Raw genomic sequence first — 19,557 nt, forward strand, 5'->3', positions numbered from 1 at the left:
ACTGAATCCAGTACTCCATCTCTAAATTCTTCAAAGTCATAGATTAGAAAAATCAATGGCACATCACTCTCAAAAAACTCCTCAATGAACACATAAAATTCATCCACAAATTTCCCTTTAAAATTCACAAAATTTTCAAATCCAAAGTTCTCAAAACATCCCACACTATCACTACACAACATTTCATCAGCCACAACAATCCATACACCCCTCACATCCTCCCAAAGGAAAAACATGACAATTCTGGGGTTTTGGAACAAGGTTTCAACCCTTTCTTTATTACCAAAATCAATTCTATCCATAAAGACTGCAAATATCCCGAAAAAAACTAGAAAAACATCTTCCAACACCACAAAATATCTAAACACATCATCATCCACATCAAGTTGAGATATCTCCTAACAAAACTCATCAAAGCAAGAAACCTCTTCAAGACATCCATCCAAGCAACAAGACTCCATCTCTTTTACTCCACAAACAGAATAATCAACCCTTTCCATAGCATTCTCACAAACAAAATCAAGAGATTTTTCACAAACATAAACCTTAGGCAACACATTAAGGTTATAGTCCTTTTCCAAACACCCTATTGTCAAATCCTCTTCAACTTCTACCTTACAATCTTTTTCAAACTCTTTGCATTTCGTGTTACATCTCTTTTCCCTCAAAATTTCAATCCTTTTCATAGTTGTACTCAAACCTTCTTTCACATTCTCATCAATATCACTCTCAGGGTCCTCAAAACCCCAATCAAAATCATCATAGACATCATCAAAATCTCTAGGAGAACTCAAAGAAACCACAAGGCTTTCAAATGAAGTTTTTTCTTCTTCATTGTTGCCTAAATCAACCATACAATCATCCGCACAACAATCAAGTAGCATGAGGTCAAGTCTACTCAAAACAACATGAGCAACACAAAAAACAAAAGCCTCTCTAGTAGTGTTATTCATACTATCATTAACTAACTCACAAGACTCATCGGGGTCAACAACACCCACATCAAAATCACAACATGATTCAAAACCCATAAACTCAAAACTCTCTCGATCAACACATGCATTCAAAAACTGACTACAAATCTCAACAACCTCATTAGGCAAAAATTTTGAACCCTCAACTTCATCAATCAATCTTACAATTTCTAAGCCCTCCCCCTCAAGGTCTTCTAAAAAACTCAAAAAATCCTCCTCAATTTTCTCTTCTTCTCTCAAACACAGTTCTTTCACTAGAACCTTCTTGATTCTCTTGTCTCTCCCCATCTCTCTCAAGATTAACTAACTCAACTGCAATAGATGATACCTCCTAATGAAAATCACTTTCTGAACTCTCATCCTCACTATCATCTTCTTTAGAACTATCACTCTCCTCCTTTTTTTCTTCACTGTCATCCTCATTTATCAATTCCTTTCTTGATGATATATCAAATTTCTTTGCTACTCCCTTCGATCATAAATTGTTATGATCCCCTTTCCCCAATCTTGTATTTCTCTTACTCTCCTAAGTCAAGGTCTACCCAATATAAGCGGAAAATATCCCAACCCTTGCTGGCATAACATGACAATCTATTTTCGTATACACACCCATAAACCTTCACTTCCAAATCTTGAATAATTTCTAAGCACCTCACTTTAGCATGATTAGCAAGCATGATTCGAAACTTAGATCCTTCAATAATTCGAAGTCCAAACTACTTTACACAAGCCTGAGTAATCACACTAATTTGTGCTCCTCCATCAATATATGCATCACCTATGTTCTGATTCTTATACCAAGTACCAACAATGGGACAAATATTAGACAACTCTTCTACACTCAAAACTCTCATTGTTCCTTTTTTTTTTCCCTTATACTTCAGATTCACTAATTTCTTCCACTATCCTCTCATCTTAGGGCACAACTCCATCAACCAAGTAAAAGATATATCAACTTTCTTACCCATCATATCCTTTTTAAGGTCATAATTACTCTCTCCTTTCCCTAATGGAATATCTATAGCATGATAATGTTTCCTAGGCACTCTTGATTTATTTTCTTCTTTCTTCTCTCTCTTTTCTCCTCTTTTTGTTTTCCTTTCTCTTTCCTCCCTAGCTTTACTAGTTTCAGGTTCATCTCTCTCAGTATCTCTCCTTCTTTTTATTATAGACATTACATCAACAATTTTCTTTTCCTCATTTTGATTTTCTAAAAGAATACAAGTAATGAAACTTTTTCCTTTCTCTTCTTCAGTCAACCTAGGAACTTGGGTTGTAGAATCATTTTTTATTTCTATCCCAAAATCATTTTGTCTATTAGGCAAGTTTTGAGGTAAAGGATACATATCCCCTCTTGCTCTAGGAAAACAAGGACAATTTGTGCTTACATGACCTGTCTCCACAAGAAAAACAAGTCACTATTGGTCTTTGGAAATATCCTTTCCCGTTTCCTCCTCTTCCACTTCCTATGTTTTCTTGACTGGTTTGTCCTATTAATCCTCTACTTCCTCTTCCCCAAGGTTTTCGTCTTAAACCTCCTAATCTCTTATTTTGCATTTGAGCCAACAACTAATCCTGAACCTCCGATGCTAATTGAGAATTTTTTCTTATTAGAATGTGAAAATTTTGTCCATCCCATTCCCAATTTTGGTCTTTGGTTTCATTTTTTGTGTTTTAAATAATTTTCTCTTTCTAATATTCTCAAATTTTCTATCCTTTTTTATAGAAATCATTACAGCTTCCTCAAAAGTTCTCAGTTTCTGACTTTCCAAATTTTTTCTCACCTCTCCCTATAAATTTTCAACAAAATGTTTTATTTTCAGCATTTTGCGTGCTCTCTCTCTCCTAGGCCTAGAGATACATTCCAACGATCCTAAAGTCTTGTGTATTCTAAGGAAAAAAAATCTATGGTCTAGTCTTCTTTTTTCTGACAAGTTTCTATTTTTCTCCAAAGGTCTTGGGAAGTTTCAGTTTTCTTAAAACGATCAAGAAACGCTTGCTTGGTTGCTTCATATTCTATAGAAATAGGAGGATTTCTCAATTGGATGTTTTTTTCATAATCCTCAAACCAATTACAACCTTCATTAAACAATTAAAATTTCAAAATTTGGAGTTTGAGGGTTGAGTCACTTATTTGCTAGATAATACGTCCAAGCTCCAATTTTTCGAGGAATTGCTAAGGATCCTCTCCTTTTTCTCCATAAAATTCAAGGAATGAATTGGCCATTGAAAAACTAATCTCAAACAAGAAATCAATCTGCAAGTCACAAACAAAGTCAACTTTTTCGGCACTCCTCAGTGGAGGCACAAAAAAAGAGAGATGTTAGTGAGCAATGATCGAGAACAAGCCTCACTCACAACATGATAACAAGACGTTAAGGAGTGCTAGTGGGAAATTGAATTTGTTGATAAACAACCAAAAAAAAAAAGTTTCATGATCATGATTTGAACAACATATGAACCCAAACAAAACAACTATGTCTCTTGTAGCTCAAGAAGTCATCAACAATTCACTTTGGGTAGAGCACCAAATACAAATATCAAAACAATTGCGAATAACTTTCATACCTTGCAAAAGATTGATACACGATATGTTGAAAACCTTTGTGTCTTTGAACTCCAAATCCAACATGACAAGTCTCCTTTACTTGTGAGTAACCCTCTTACTCTTCTCTCACAAGATATGAATTGAGTTACAAAGTAGGGGCAAGGGCACGTTGCTCTTCACTCACTCCTCCTTAAATAGATCTCTAAATACACATGTTGAGACTTTTGAAAGCTTTCAACTTTTCAATTGATAAGCCTTTTATAAGCTTTTAACGTGTTAAACATTTTAAAAGAACTCAAAAACTTTAAAGCTTTTAACCTTAGCTTTTTTACTTTTCCATTTGTTTATTCACAACCTTCCATTCGTTTTGCAATGCTTTTGGACAAGCTGTATTTCAACCAATTGCCTTCATCCGCTTCATTTGTGGAATCAACATTGTGATTATCACCTGCCTTGCATAATAGTAGTCAGTAGACATCAATTTGAAAATATGGATCCATTTCCCAGTTAACCAGAAGTAATCAAAAACTTGAATTTTAACAATTTTTTCTCCGAGTGTTAATATTGCTTGATATCCTACTATCCCTTCTTATCCTTTCTTTTCAATTGTACATTTCTCTTTTGACAATCATATTGTCATGTTTTTCAATCAATGAGGTTGATTATGCATGCTTCCAAAGGCTTACAAGATCAGAGATTCGATCTATATTTTTCATGTTCATTGTCTATGAATTTTTCTGTCAAATAACTATGTACTCAGTGACCTTCTCAGCCTACATTACTCCTATGCATCTTTTAGATCTCTTTGAAAGGGAAAACTCGCAATAGAGAAGATCGATGTATGCAACGATGCATTTAAAAAACTTCATTATAAGTTGTTGGTGTAACCTCATTTTTAGAATGAAAACAAGAGCGAAGGATGCTATTAAGTTGGGATACATGTTATAAAATTTCACACCATTGGGATTGGGTTTGATTGTATCTTTTTTATGGTCACCTCCACATGTCCACTACAAAGACTAGTATAAGCTTTTATGCAGCTTCCTCTTTTATTGTTCTTCCTAATGCTTGTAGGTTCTCGGTTCAATCGAAACCCATTCACTTCTTGATTTGTGCTAAATGAGCTTCATATTTTCTGCATGACCTATAAGATACTTGTGTTTTACCTATGCTATCAAAATGTCTTTTTTTCTAGGCATCTTCAAGATGATCTATGGTGAGACCTTTTTGACATTTGACTCCAAATTTTGGTCTTTGCTTGATGTTAACATCTACTAGCATGCTTTTTTGTATTCAATTGAGCTTTAGAAAGGCCACGATCATTCCTATATTCTCTGTTTATATCTTTCCTTTAAGGCCAACCTATGGAACATCAAAATTACCATGGAATAGTACAAATTGCTCTAGAAAAAAACATAAGAAACCCCACCATCTCATTCTCCAAGAGTAAGTGTGCATTTGTATTATCAATAGCATCTAAAACATAGATGATCTTGATTTATAATAAAGGCATTTTCATCTCCATAATGGTCATCCTTGAGTGTGTGAATTACTTCAAACACCTTTCAGTGTTTTAAGCCATGTGTATGAAGATCCATAACTCCATTTGTTGGTGCAATCAATCTAAGTTCTGCAAATTAGATAAAATGACATTTTGCAAATAATCAATTTTGAGTCTACGATGAGGCCCTTCTCATAGTATCGAAGCACTTTGATGCTTCCCAATGCCTCCCTTTATTCCAAACTTGTCATTGATATATCCTCCATTTTTTTTACCTCATAGGTCTTGCAATTACTCTTTTGATACTAAGTCTTCTTTTTTCCTCTTACTTTTGATTTCACGCAAACTATCCTATCTAATGGCATGCTTTGAAATGAAACTTCTTGCCCAATCATTCATGTTGTTGAGAAGAAATCCAAAGTCAAATTGATGTCAAACTATGCAATAAAAAAACAATGGAAAAAATAGTGCCTAGCTTGTCTACATGTGCCCGTGTGTCATGCAAGATGCAAACACAATCCCTTGATTAAATTAAGTCCTTAACCTCACCTCTCAATACTCAGGAAACAAATCATTATACTCTACTCCTCCCACCCAAAATCTCACTATCACTCAAGAAAATAATGGTCCTCAAGATGCTAACTAAGAAAACAATCCATCTCACAACTGGCGACGTCCTTCACGACCCTCAAACTCATCGGACCACCTTTCCCAATCAACCAAAAATTCCTAATTTGGTTATGAAAATCCCAACTTTTGTGCGTGTAAGAAACTGTGCATGCTCATTGAAGGTACTTTCTTAGGTGCGTGTGCAACTAAATTTATTGCATAGAGATGCAACGGGCTGCATGCCATGCTAGTACTCAACAATGGTGCAAAACGTGCATTAACCCAACCATGAACATGGAAATAAGTGATAAAATCAGGAGACGACCCCCGAGTGCAATGTATCAAACAAGTGCAATGTGAAGTGCTCATGAACCCATAATCTTGGTGATGTGCATGAGTCTCAACAAAAAACATACCTGTTTCAAAATATTTGATAGCCATTAAACAAGATCTAGCTCCATCCTATCAAAAAATACCAAACTCGACCAAGGCCATCAACTCTCCACACTCAAAAACCAAACATAATAACAAAAAAAATTTCTAAGCTAGAAAAACACAAGAAATCCAACTACAAAACAACAAAACAAACTATCAAGTAGACAACTAAGCTAACAAAACTCCATCCTATCTACAATATTACTAGGGGTTTTCAATTTTCACGAAAATACTTGACAATGTTAGTTAAAATATAACTAATTATCATGTGCGAAAAATTCTTTGATGGTTTAAAACTTAGGGCTTTTAAGATAAAACTAGGTTTATTATTTATTTCATTGTTTCATTTCACACATTCTCTCTTTATCTCTTCATATTCACCACATCTCTTTAGCATATTGTGATGGATACTCATGTATACTTTGGCAAGTAAATCCATGAAAAACAATTTGATAACCAAGATGATGAGATCTTTTATCTTTTCTCAAAGGTCTTCAATCTAGAATATGTATTGTCACCACTGGATTTTTCCCTTCAAGTTTTGGGGAAGAGTTTGTGAACACCATTGCCACTCGCACATACTTCATCCAAGGATCCAACATGACTTGGGTACCTTTGGAACGTCTCATGGTACTTCAGTATGGGAAGAGCCACCAAAGAGTGGTGAACATATATTTGTCCCATGTGGATCATTTGCACAAATCATGTAGTCATGGGGAGTGCACCACAAGTTTAACACCTTTAGAGCTCATAGAGCATGAATGTGCATTAGTGATCTACCTCATTGCATTCGATACATCCATAGAGGAGGAGAGCAATGAAGATACAACTTCCAAGGTTTCCATTATCACATTCATAGGAGAGGAGCCAATTGAAGAGCCAATAAATGTCTAAGAGGAACATTGAATGGTAACAAAGCAAGGGTTGGCTCTCATGGTTCCATCCTCTTCAAAAGATCCACATCTCAACAAACCCGATCTTGCCTCCTTGATGCCCATTGAAATAGATGGCTCACAATACTTATTTATGTTCGATGTACTACAATATTTGGAAATGAAGAAAGAAGAGTTGTTCTTGGTCCTTGACCGTTCAATGGATGACCTCATTGATTATGATTACATGGATTTGCATAAAGTGATGGGAGAGATTGGAAGATATGATAGCAAAAACTTAGATGTAGTGAGTGTTATCATAGTAGCATAGGAGTAGATTGCCAGGGCTGAGGTAGATAAGCTTATTGGGGCTGAGTTTGAATCATTACAACATGATCTATTCAGACTAAGGCCCAAGGTTACTACCACGGAATTTGCGGATCCCTTTGGCAAGAAGGGTGCCTTGTTAACATATGTGGATGAAGATATATGATGAGCTAGAAAAGGTAAGAAGTCTAGCTATCATACATTTTCATGCAATAAAACTTAACCCTAGGGTGCATTGGGTCCCATGAGTCCACCAATGAAATCTTGGGTCAAGTTGAGGCCTGCAATGTCCTTGACCAAAGTTTAGCATCTGATGTCACCTTTGCTCCACATGCTGCCAAAACTCTAGATCATGGTCTCATCTTAACCCAAGATTTCATCATACATGACTCATCATTGGAATCTTGGGGACTCAATGCACCCTATAGTTAAGTTTAATTGCATTCCAATAACTATGGGTGAGTTACTAATCATGGTGTTAATTTGACCATGTGGTTTATGATATATTGTATGTAGATGAGATTGCATCGAGACAAGGAGAATCTCAATGTGTGGACTGATAGAAAGATTCATATCTAAAGGACTACATCAATAATGTCCCTCCAAAAATCAGTAATCCTTCTTAAGAATAGTTGTTTTCCCTCTAAGGAATTTCTAGGACAAAGAGAGATTAGTACATACTAGTTGCCCCCTACAATTTGGATTTGGTTAAAGGAGCAACAACTACAAAATGTTTGGATAAGACGAAATCAAATTGTATTTGAAAATATTTCAATTGGCCCACTAATTAGACTCAATTTTGATTTATATTGGTATTTCAAAATAGAGGAAGGTATTATAATTCAATAAGATGAAGAATGGTCAGAAGAGAGGAAGAGAAAAGGAAAGGAGAAGCTAAAGGATTCATTGAAGCCTAGCCCTAAGCTAGATGTAAGAACAAGGGATGAAGAAGAAGTTCTAAACTTCATGAAGAAATGTTCTAGACACTTTAAATCTTGTAAGAAGAGGCTAGTGTCCTTCTTAGTGGAGTCTCTATCCAGAAGCAATCCATGGGACATTTATCTGCGAAGTGGAAGGTGAAAGACAAGCTACGTTATTGGATACTGACAATACTGAAACCCAAGATTGTTGGTCTTTATATAAAAGGAAAAGGCTAATAAAACAAGTTACTACTAGTCTTGTAATTTACCACCAAAGTGGCTACAAGCCACCTAATTGGTTCAGATCCTATTTAACTATATTTGAAATAATATATGCATATGATACCAAAATTGAACATGGCATTTATATATATTATTCAATAATAGAATAAAAGGGTTAGACCAAGTTTCAAGTGGAAATCATTATTTATAAAAATTGAATATTCAAATGTGCATGAAAATTGGTCAAAATAACACTCAATAACACTATTTTGAGCTATTTAAAGGTTAGTAGTTTTTATTGAATTGCAATTCTCTTAATGGAAATGCATGTCATACATATCAAAGTATGTTTCATGAAAATTTTTACTAGTTTAAAAATCTTTTGAGATGGTTTTGACTAAAATTACACTACAACAAAAAGGCCTCATACACGCACATTTAGACGCGATTTTTGAATACAGAGAAAAACTTACGGGCGCATCTATCCACCCGTCTATTTGCACGTCTATCATTATGCGTCTATAATCGCATATATCGACGAATTTACACGCACAAATAGACGCACAATAGACGCACATATACACGCGCATATAGACACGCTTCTAGACGCGCTTTTACAAGCACTGATAGACGCAAACGAAAAACAAAAAATGTCATTTTAAAAAAATATATATTTAATTTTCTTTTTTAATTTGAATTATGCAGCACGTGTATAAGCGTGTGTAGTCTGCATTATAGACGCGCGAATAAACACGAATTATTACCTGCAATTTAGACGCGCTGATAGATGCGCAAAACAGAACTAGAAAAAAAATGGTTTTTTTTTCCCCTCTCCCATACATCAGATTGTGTATTTGGGAAAAAGACAATGTATCTTATGGGCACGAGAATTGAAAGTAAAAGTCTATGTATTCATTATATATCAAAGCATTTACAAGGAAAGTTTTGAGTGCTTGTGACCTAAAGCGTGGCCGCAAGCAGTAGGCTCAAAGAGATATCATACATATACAAGAAAAGAAGGCCTCATGAGGAGGTATGGTGCTCCTCTACGAATCTGAAGAGGAAACATCCTCGCTAGTACCACCATGGCTACTAGCATCGCTATCCCCCTCCTCGCTGTGCTCCACATCCGGGTTCGCCTACACACACAAAATATCAGGGTTGCTTACATAGACAAGGTGGAGAAAAAGTTATAATTAGTTATACTTTTAATAGGAAAGAAAGAAAAGCATACCTCCTCTGGTTGTCGAATCCTCATGGCCTGGTTGTATTGGTCCTCAGTGATGAGACCCTCCTCATAAAAGTGAAGCCATGTCGCTATGCGGTTATGGCCTCGATGGTAACCTACCTCTCTAGGGGTAGGTGTCCTACCAACGATGGTAGTCTGCAAAACATTTAGAGATATACAAACAATTAGACGTCACAATATATTAGACTAAAATATATAAAGAATTTTAAGAAATGTAAATTTAAAAAAACTAGAAATCAAAATATACTTACAAACTCTGCCTCCCACGACTCTCTGCCTCCCGATCCGTAATGCGACGATCCCATTGTTTCCATTTGGATCCGTCGCGTCTCTGCATGCTGGCGACTCTTCACTTTCTCAGCTGCTTTCTTCTTGGCTTTCTTCCACTCTACGCGGTGGCACATAGGTGGTTGGTTGTAGGCTCCACGCCCCTCCTCCAGCCTCTGTAGTGAGTCCCTGGCCCGTGTCATGAGGTGGGATCTTTTGTTGTGAAGCATATCCCTCACTTTTGTACGTCCCCAATCATCCGAGAATCACTGACCCTCAGGATTTGGGTACCTCCTATGGACTGCCCTCAATACCTCCTGCCACAAGCCGCTTTTCTGATTTTTGAAGGCAATCAAACAATCTTTATACGTTGCATGCACGACGCTCCTCATGTATGCCATTACATCCCTTCCCTCATCATCATGAAAGATGCCACCGGCATCTGTAACTCTATAGTAATGGCGTACAACCTCCTCTACATGATCTACTGGTGAGGGTGATCGCTCGCCACCTCCTAGGCAACCCCCACACAACCCTCATCCTCCCCCTCGACTCTCCCTCCTCCCTCTCTGTCGACTGCCCTCTGCATCGCTGGATGTATGAGCTTCTGCAGATGCTTGTGCTTCAGTCGATGGATGTGGAGCACGTGGAGTACCTGCAAATGGAGTACCTGTATGTGGAGTACCTGCATGTGGAGTCTGGAAAGTAGTGCCAAGCAAAGATGCCAGAGGCATCCCAGACATGACACTAAACACCTCATCTGCTGTGGGAGAGCGGCCAAGGTGTCTGGTCATCTCTCCCATGAAGTCTTCCCTACTAGGAAAACCTCCAAAAAATGCATTGATCCCCCTACCAAAGGAGGCCAATGTATCATTGATACGATCCACATCCGGGTCATTGCTAGATGAACCATGATACGACATCTGTAAAAAAAATACAGAAAAAAGACAAATTTATTTGCATACAAAAAATCATATATTACCTACATTTTCAAAGAGCTTTCTTTAGACATTGAGCAGAAAACTTAAGTGCTAATGCTTCTCTTAAACAAGAAAAGTGATAAACACAAACATGGGATTAGTCACATTCATCATTGCAAAAATATATTGTTTAATATTAGAACTGGGAGACCTAGCGCGTGTATCCCCGCGTCTACATTGCAGGTTAGACGCGCTCTCAGACGCGCTCCAGAGTTCATCTTCCATCCAGGGCATCTATTTGCGCGTCTAACATGCAGCACAAACGCATTGCCAGACGTGCATCCCAGGTCAATGCGCGTCTATAATCGTGTGTAGACTGCAGGTCAACCTTCTGTGCAGTGCGTGTATCACCCCGTGAACATTGCAGAGCACACGCGCTAGCACACGCGCTCTCAGACGCTCTGAGAGGAGCCATTTTTGCGCGTCTATGTTCGCGTCTACACTGAGATGTAGACGCGCTAGCAGACGCGCTTGGTCGGCCGATTTTAGGCCGACGACAGCCATTGACGATTTACATAATGCAATATATAATGGAATCACAAATCCTAAATGCATAGATAGAGCAGAGAGAGGAAGAGAGAAACAAAGAGAGAGAGAGAGAGAGAGAGAGAGAGAGAGAGAGAGAGAGAGAGACTCACCTTGGGTGTTTGGTGTGGCGGGTGGTGACCCTTCTCCTTCTCCTTCTTTCTCTCTTTGGTAAGTTACCCTCCCTTGATGCTTGTTTACTTGCTTGCTGCTTCTTCTTGTTCTCTCTTTCTTCCTCTCCTTGCCTTTCCTTTTTCCCTTCTTGTGTGTTTGAAATTAAAGAAGAGGTGAGTCATGAGGAGGTGAGGCATGAAGAGACTACATGTCGGCTAAACTCAAGCTTCAAAACTGCAAAAAACGCAGGAAAGGAAATGCGCAGTTTGAAAAGAAATGATTTAAGTATGGTTTGAATTTTGACGTGTGCGTCTATTTTCGCGTGTATATGTGCGTCTATTATTCAGATAGACGCGAATATAGACGCGTAGGTAGACATGGATTTAGACGGGCATTTGGGATTTATTCTTCTTAAGTTTTGATAAGTTAAGATGAGTTTTAAGATGATGATTTTTATGTATTTAAAATTAAGATCTTATGTAAACATATGAATGACAAATATTTTGATGTTGTCATGAATTAGGTTTAATCATGTCGACGTCGTCATCACCTAGTGCAATGCAAGCTGGTGAGTCAATGAGCACATCCTCAAGTGAGGATGAAACATTGTGTCTTCATAATCGAGATGCATGGCTACGATGAAAAATTAAATGCATGTGTGATCGTTGTTGAGGGTGTATTTTTCGAGCACATCGAATTGCAATGTCACACCTCATCTTGTATGGAAAATGGGACCAAGAAAAATCACCGGTATTCATTGTTTTTTTTTACCACTAAGATTGCTAGTCTATGTTACGGGAATTATATATCAACGTACATGAAACTCCCTTTTATGGTTGAGCAGGACGCGGTGCCACATCCTCAGATGCTCCCTCCCGGGCATCGAGAGGCTGCAAAACATCGACGCGAGGAGGCAGAGTTTCAAGAAGAGTAGAGACTGATGATCATGATAGTAGCCCTCATGGCATGCCCCATCAAGTCGTAAAGAATGAGATTTTGGACAACATGGTACACCATCTATTTTCACAACCGGTTCAGGGAGAATGTCACTCTATGAAGCCAGATAATCCACTATATGTAGCATCATCTACTCCATTGTATGAAGGTTGTACGTACTCCATTCTTCGTGCGTCCCTCGAGATACTTAACTTGCAAACAATTTATGGATGGAGTAATGTCAGTTTGGATGCGTTATTGAAGTAGCTATCAATTCAGTTTGGCTTATATATGAATTATAATATTAATCATTAATTCTATTTTGAAATCAGACAGAAATATATGTTGATGGTTTTTTAACTCACTTTTAAAATATATGTAGGTTATTATCACAAATGCTTCCAAAAGGAAACAAATTGCCAACTAAGAGAGAGCAAGCAAGACATTACTTGACATCTCTGGGAGGCCTCGATTATGTCAAGATCCATGCATGTGTCAATGATTGTGTCTTATTTCGTGGGATTCATGAGTTCACACGAGAGTGTCCCGTTTGTGGCGAATCAAGATACGAAGTGGAGATGAAGTCAATGGATGTGCCTCGTAAGGTTTTGCGACATTTTCCGATTGTTCCACGTATAAAACTTATGTTCAAGTGTAAGTCTATTGGAAAGCTCATGTCATGGCATGCTAGTCATCGTTCAAGTGATGGAAAATGGAGGATCCTTGCAGACACACCCGCATGGCAACATATAGATAATTTGTGGCCCGTTTTCGAAGAAGAGCCAAGAAATTTGAGATTTGGTTAAGTGCGGGATGGAATCAATCCATTTGGCATCAAAAGCACATCATACCGTGTATGGCCAGTGGTATTGGTGAACTATAATATTCCTCCATCCATGGCAATTAAAAAGGGACATGTGATGTTGTCCCTTCTGATTCCTAGAAAGCATAAGGTAAAAAACATGGACATTTACTTAGAGCCTTTGATTGAAGAGTTAGAAATGTTATGGAAAGGTATTGAGGTGCAAGATACAAGTGCATCTGCATCCTCTAGAGATTTCACATTGAAGGCCATGTTGTTGTGGGCCATGCACAACTTTTCAGGATACGGAGAGTATTCAGGTACATGTATATAACTCTATATTTGAAATTCAAGACTTGAATCAATTGCATTTTATTAATTTACTTATTTTTTCAGGTTTAACCACGTCAGGATATCATGCATGTCCTATTTGCGGTCTCTCTCTAGTTTCCTCTAGGCCGGCACGTTTAAAGAAGGTTATCTACGACAATCATTATCGATTTCTTCCTATTGACCATCCCAAATATGTTCTCCCTACTAATGGAATGACTCCACAATCTCTAACCATTTGAGATTGGAAGGAGAGATGGATTAATGCCGATAGCCACCCTCCACATGGTATGAGTCGGTAAGAAGTGCATTTCTCTCGATTGACTTTAAAGTATTTAGCATGATGAATTGTTTACATAATATATTGTTTGTTTGTTAGGTTCTCTATATTCTTTCGTCTTCCGTACTGGACTGAACTCAAGATCAATCACCTGTTGGATCCCATGCACATATTCAAAAATGTTGTATCTACATTATTGGATCACTTGATAGGGGCTCGCGATTTAGTTAATGTAAGGGAGGATTTACGTAACATTGGTCGCATGAGACAAGCCTGGCCACGAATTGGACCCAGAGGAAAGATTGAGCTACCCCATGCACCTTGGATATTGTCAAAGAACGAGGAAAAAATAGTGAAGGAACAAATATATAGCTTTCGAACACCCACAGGATGTATGAGATGTCTCAAGGGAGCCTTCATAAAGAAAAAGAAAAGAGGTGTGGAGCAACTATCTGGTTTGAAGTCCCACGATTGGCACAAAATGATTCAGTTCATACTTCCTACTAGCATATCCCATTGTGCCTCCAAAGATGTACGTGATATCATTTACAAGATGGGAGAGCTTGTGAGGTGTGTATACATTGTATTTTTTCATTATATATCTTTGAATTTCTACACAAAAATAAACAATTCTCAAATACATCTTGACAGATACGTGAGCTCGAAGAAAATTGATCCAAACACATTGCAAGATGCTCGAGTATTATCTATTGAGGTGGTTTGTTTGGTGGAGGAAATTTTTCCTCGATCCATTTTGACTACTCAATTACATTTACTCGTACATTTGATTGATGAGATCGCACTTTGTGGGGTAGTTCATATAAGGTGGATGTTTTTTCTTGAGCGCTTCATGAAAACCTTGAAAGATTTTGTAAGGCAAAAAGCACGGCCTGAGGGAAGCATGGCTGAGGGTTGGTTAGTGCAATCATCCCTTGTTTATATCTCTGAATATCTTGCTGAAGTGAATCCCTCTCAACCACGACTATGGAAAGATGATGAAGACTTGAGGATGGCCTCTATAGTACCTCAAGGAAAAGGAATAAGTAAAGTGCTAACAAAAGAAGAACTTCGTAAGTTAAATAGTTTTTGTGTGCTCAATAGTGATGTTATGAGCAAATGGGTGACACTATATAATGAAGCAAGGGCAAGAAAAAAAAGAAAAAGACAAGAATTTCGCACTAGATATGGACGTAATGTCTCATTTCCAGATCATCTAAATGCGCTCCCATGTCATATTGACATAGATTGGTTACATGAGGAAATGGAGAGAATGGAAAAAGAGGACAAAATTAATATATCTCAAGAAGAGTGGGAATACGCACGAGGTTGCTTATCAAAGGTGAGACATACTATCAATTAATTTGTTTCTATAAATTTTATTTTATATAAATAATTGACATGTTTGATCTTTTATCTTTTACTACTAGTGCACATTATTCAATGCACTTTGGTGTGAGGGTAAACATCTTCGAACTCAACGTATAGATGAAAAGAGAAATACCCAAGATTGTGGTGTCCTTGCTCACTTGGAGGCTACCAATGGTACCATGGAAGGTTATTGTGGCTTGATCCAAGATATTCTGAAGCTTGACTTCAGACAATTCTTTATATATATACTAGATGTGAAGTGATTTAAAGAAGTGGTAACAAATGGTGAGCATTGCACAATCAGATGTCATCCAAGTGGTTTTGTAATCATTGACTCTATAAAATTTCACTAAAACAAGAATGACACATTAGTACTACCTCAACAATGCGAGTAGGTATATATGCAAAGGCTAATTTTTATATATATATATATGTGATACATATACACAATATAATAAGTACTTAAGTTTTTTGCTTTTGTTTTTCAAATACAGGTTGTGTATCATCCAATGGTAAACAATAACGGATGGTGGTATGTCATCCCTATATCTAATCATTCAAAACCAATATATGGTAATATTACCGACATGGAGATAGCAGATGACAATCCAACAAATAATGATGATGTGCATGATGACACCATAATGGATTATATGCGTAATATAGTACAAGATGAACCTTGCGATGATGTTCAAGGAAACGCAGAAGAAGACAATAATGTGATTGTCGATGATATTGATGAAGTTATTGAGTAATATAGCAACACATCTGATAGTGGGATAGACTTATTTGTTTCGTCACCTCTTGGTAACATAGACCTAGAAGTAGATAGTTTAGCAAGGGTTGATCTCATTGAAGATGAGATGGATCATTCACTGTAACATACTTAATTTGCTTATTGATTCAATATATGTGTATTCCTAATTCTATGCTTTTTATCATGCGCACACGTGCATACTCAAGAATCAATAGTCAATTTTAAAGCAAGCATTGAATTTTCCATAATAAAAAGGAAGTAACTTTTATCATCTTCAAGTACATAGAGAAATTACGAGATACATATTGCAATGCTTGCTACTAATTGTAAGGTTTCTGTCGCTTGCCGCTAATTACTTATATCAGGCTTGTCAACTGGAGAAACTGCCATTCATTAGAGAGCAATGAAAAAGAAATTATTAACTCTATTTTTTTAATTCAATGATTCAATGTGTATTCTTAATTCTATGGTTTTTATCATGCGTACATGTGCATGCTCAAGAATCAATTTCAGGTGGTTAAATAATTATTAACTTTGATTTTTCAATTATGTGAATTGCTAATTTTAGGTGGTTAAATAATTGTGTGTCTGCTAGCGCGTCTATATTATCGTCTATTTGCGCGGATATATAGATGCAAAATTTGCGTCTATTTACACGCACGTTTACACGCATTTATAGACGCTCTGATAGACACGCCCGACTTTGCGCGTCTAACGTGCGCGTCTATGCCTCGTTTCTGTTGTAGTGTTGCTACCAGCCTTTTATTTTCTACTGCGAAAATGGTCTAAAAGGCAAACATAGAAACACACACTTCCTAGCTTGTCTTGACCTCTTCTATTTTTCTTCAATTATGACCACTTTTTGTCTAAAATAAATTTTACAAAGAAGTACATGTGCTCAAGGGGATTCGAAATCATGTAAAATACGCATGATTAGCAGGGTGGCTCAGGTAGCCAAGCATTAAAGAAAACTTTGATTACAAATGACTCCATAAAAATGTAGCTAATTCTTGCTTAGAAGAAATTTTACAAAGAAGGTCATGTGCTCAAGGGGATCTCAAATTTAGAGCTCTGATCTAATACATTATAATTGCTAATGTACATGCTAGTATATGAAACTATTTGATAGTATATGTTATATTTCATCACATAATTTGCTTGCTAATCACCAATACATCCATGAACTTGCAAGATTGGATTGCAACGTCCAAATTCTTTCCTCCGATATGTAGTACTAGCTAGTCTCTTGGTATTAGATCAATTTTGATGAATTCCACGGCATATTGGATGTTTTCAATATCAATAAAGTCAACCTAACTACATTCAATAGCTCATGGACTGTATTCCCTTTCAATGAAAGCTTCTCAATAATAAATCCTTTTTAAGGGGTTCTATAGGAGAAATTAATGACCATTTATACTTGATGTTGTATATATATATAACATGCATTCATGGAATATTTATAAAGATCCTAATCTGTGAATTTTTATTGAATAAAACACAATTCTTTTCTATTCAAGTAAACCTTTTATATGACACCCTTCTGCATGTAAAAAATGGTGTTTTAAAAACCCCTTATTTTGAACTTGTGTTATATATACATATATTCATGAGTGACCCCTTCCCCCCACCAAGACTTGCTGATATATCAAGTTGTCCTGATTAGATTCAAATACACATTAGATAGCATGTCATCTACGAGTAATGTATACTGGGGGAGGGAGAGAGGAGATAGAAATGAGGAGGGAGGAAGGGAGAGAGTAAGAGAGAGCAAAGGGGACACACACACACACACACACACACACACACACACACACACACACACACACACACACACACACACACACACACACACACACACAGAGGAAAGGAGATGGAAAGAGAGAGGATGTGTGTGTGTGTGTGTGTGTGTATACATATGTATACATATATATACATATATATGTATATATATATATATACATATATATGCATGTATATATATGTGTGTGTGTGTGTGTAGAGAGAGAGAGAGAGAGAGAGAGAGAGAGAGAGAGAGAGAGAGAGAGAGAGAGAGAGAGAGAGAGATGGAAAGAGGGGAAGAAATATGGGTAGACCAAGGTAAATCGAGTTTTTCCATCTCATAGTTGTAGAAGCTAAGTATTGAAAGAACATGCTCGTTTTGCTAAAAAAATTATTAGTGAGTATTTGACCACAATGGGTACTGATCTTTTATTAAAGCTATCCCATATCTTCAAATTAGTTTATTAAACATATGGAAGTATTAAATATATGGCATAGTGACTTGCATATTCAAAAAAAATATTCTAAGCAAAGGTGGAGGCATATGATGAGGAGCAAAACATTTTGCTTACCCCATGCACGATGTGCACATTGTTATTGTGAGGAGATCCGAATCCTCATCCAAAATGAGCATTTCCCTAGAGAGGCATGTACATTATTATTTGGTATCTTTTAGTCCTAAAATATTGTATATAAACCAAAGTTGGGACTTTACTAACCAATATTCTAGTTATAACACAAAAAGAATATTGTTTTATCAATCAATAGTTGCTAATTTACTACAAGCAATGGTATTGGCATCACTATGAGCATCGTTATATAGCAATGCTAATAGTAATGGTTCTATGGCGAGACTAATAATGACAACTAGAAGGGGGGGTTTCTAAACTATGGGCATTGATAAAGGTCTCACTATAGGTTTAATATGTTGTGGTGCCTCGAAGATTTGTAGTCAATATAACTTAGGTATGGCCATGTGCACATTAAGATGTGTAATATAACCTAATGATATTTCTATGCATACATAAGTTTTGGAAACATGTGAAACTCTAGGAAATAGGAACTTTAGAAATAAAGCACCTAAGGACTTGTTTCTCAACTTAAGAATAACATATTGAGGGATTTGGTATAATTTATAATTGATTTATTAGGCTACATTTAAGACCTTGATCTATTGGTGTGCTCACTTCCATCCTTGAGCTAGAAAGCACGTGATTGCTATGTCTCTTCCTAATTAGTTATATATAGTGTGGTGAGAACTCTTATTGGGTTGTATGTTTATAATAGGAAACTTCGGTCTTTAGGTATTGTGATTAGGTGAGCTATATGGTAGGGCCCTATATGTACTTATTGTTGAAAATTAGAAGGATTCCTTACAATCTCTTGTTAACCTCTTATGCAATAAAAATTGAATTTTGAATAGAGGACTCCCTTACATATGTTTGTCTTCTACAATGCTAAAGAATTCTAAAATCCCTTATGTTAAATTCATGTGTTCTCTTATGTACTTTGACTAACCCCACTAGAGGAGCTAGCCCATTTCCCATAGTAAGAGAAAAAACAAAAAAGATATTCCAATTAATATGTTTAGGTTCACTATTGTGTGTTCCTAGCAATTGTGACTGTTATTTAGCTTTCTTAACCACAAAACAACATACATCATACATAGTGTCATGTTCAGGGCATGGATAGGTGCACTTATATTACATGCAACACAAACCCACCAATATGCTCTCACATAATGGTAAACGTAGAGATG

The sequence above is a fragment of the Lygodium microphyllum genome, chromosome 9, assembly GCF_053477565.2.
Source record: "Lygodium microphyllum isolate KBCC chromosome 9, Lygodium_microphyllum_v1.1.10, whole genome shotgun sequence".
NCBI classification, from domain to species: domain Eukaryota; kingdom Viridiplantae; phylum Streptophyta; class Polypodiopsida; order Schizaeales; family Lygodiaceae; genus Lygodium; species Lygodium microphyllum.